Below are 2,108 nucleotides of genomic sequence, written 5' to 3'. Positions count from 1 at the left end.
CTTTCACCATACTTATTCAATCTGTATGCTGAGCAAATAACCTGAGAAACTGGGTTATATGAAGAAGGATGTGGCATCAAGATTGGAGGAAGAATCATTAACAACCTGCAATATGCAGACGAAACAACCTTGCTCCTGAAAATGAAAAAGACTTGAAGCACTTACTGATGAAGACCAAAGGTTACAGTCCAGTATGGATTACACCTCAATATAAAGAAAACAAAAATCTCCACAACTGGACCAATAAACAACATTATGATAAAAGCAGGAAATACTGCAATTTTCCAAGGATTTCATTTTACTTGGGTCCACAATCAACATTCATGGAAGTAGCAGTTAAGAAATCAAATAACGTATTGCATTGGGCAAATCTGCTGCAAAAGATCTCTTTAAAGTGTTAAAAAAAGAAAGATGTCACTTTGAAGACTGAAGTACACCTGACCCAAGCCTTGGTATTTTCGATTGCCTCATATATATGTGAAAGGTGTACTGTGAATAAAGAAGACGAAGAAGAATTGATGCATTTGAATTATTGTGTTGGTGAAGAATACTGAATATACTATGGAGTGCCAGAAGAAAGAACAAATCTGTCATGGAAGACAGAATGCTTCTTGGAAGTGAGGAAGGCAAGAGTTTGTCTCATGTACTTTATCATGTTATCGGGAGGGACTAGTCTCCGAAAGAGCACATCATGCTTGGTAAAATAGAAGGTCAGCCTAAAAGAGAAGAACCTTAATGGTATAGATTGACACCATGGCTTCAACAATGGGCTCAACCATAGCAATGATTGTGACAGTGGTGCAGGACCAGGCATTGTTTCATTCTCTTGTAGGTAGGGTCGCTATGAGTCTAATTTTACTCTATGGCACCCAACAACAGAGGATATGCCTAGTTAAAGGAATACTGGTGAATACTTTCATGAACTGAATTTTAATCTCTCTCTATTGGATCTGTTTTATAAGTTCAGGAAAATACAGAAATTATTTTTAAGACTGAATATTTAAAATATAATTTTATTTTGATGGCTTGTGATTTCAATTGTATTTTGTAATTAACTGCTTTTGAATTTTGAAAATATGTTTTTTCCCCTCTTTTAAAATTAAAAAAAAAAAATCTAGATAGCCTATGTTTTAGAGCAGTTTTAGGTTTACAGAGAATCTGCAGAAAGTATAGAGTTCCCATATACTCCTTCCCCTCTCTGCACACTGCTGCTCCTCATCTTGTTACTGTGGTACATCTGTTGTAGTTGATGAACCAATATTGATACATTATTGTTAACTATTTACTTTACAGTTCATTCTTTGTGTTGTATAGTCCTGTGGATTTTGACAAAAGCATAATGTAGGATCATATGGCGGAATTTCTCTGTCCTAGAAGTACCCCGTGCTCCACCTTTTCGTCCATCCTCCCTCTTACTGAATCCTTAGCCAGTGATCTTTTTATTTTTCATTCTCATAGGTTCACTTATTTCCAAATGTCAAATAGTTGGTATCATATAGTATGTAGCTTTTTCTGATTGGCTTCTTTTATGTATTTAGGATTCTTTTGTAGCTTGATAACTCTCTCTTGCTTTTTTTAAATTGCTGAGTAATATTCCATTGTGTGGAAATACTTAAGTTTGTTAACTATTCACCTATTGCTGGACATCTTGGTTTCTTTGAATTTTTGGCAATTATGAAAAAAGCTGCTATAAACATTCATGTGTGGGTGTTCATGTGGACATGTTTTCAACTTAATAAATACCTAGGAGTGTGAAAGTTGGATCCTGTAAGAAGCTGCCAGACAGTTTTAAACATGGACTCAAATTTTCTCTCTATTTGAACTACAATTTACAGGTGAATAAATTTCTTCATTGTGTTGTAATTTAGTATTGTAAACTAATACTCAAACTCAACTACTCAAGCTATTAGGAACAAACAATAATGATAGATGTTGTTGTTGTTGTTGTTATGTGCCATCGAGTTGGACCCAACTCAAAGCGACTCCTCCTTGGGTTTCCGAGGGGTTATCAGTATGGAAGTAGATTGCCCAACCTTCCTTCTGAGGAGTGGCTGGTGGGTTTGAACCGCCAGCCTTCTGGTTAGCAGTCAAGTGCCTTAGGCACTATG

This window comes from Orycteropus afer, unplaced genomic scaffold (assembly GCF_000298275.1).
Source record: "Orycteropus afer afer isolate SDZICR_OR568_19922 unplaced genomic scaffold, OryAfe1.0 scaffold00010, whole genome shotgun sequence".
NCBI lineage: Eukaryota > Metazoa > Chordata > Mammalia > Tubulidentata > Orycteropodidae > Orycteropus > Orycteropus afer.
Note: the sequence above shows the minus strand (reverse complement) of the source record.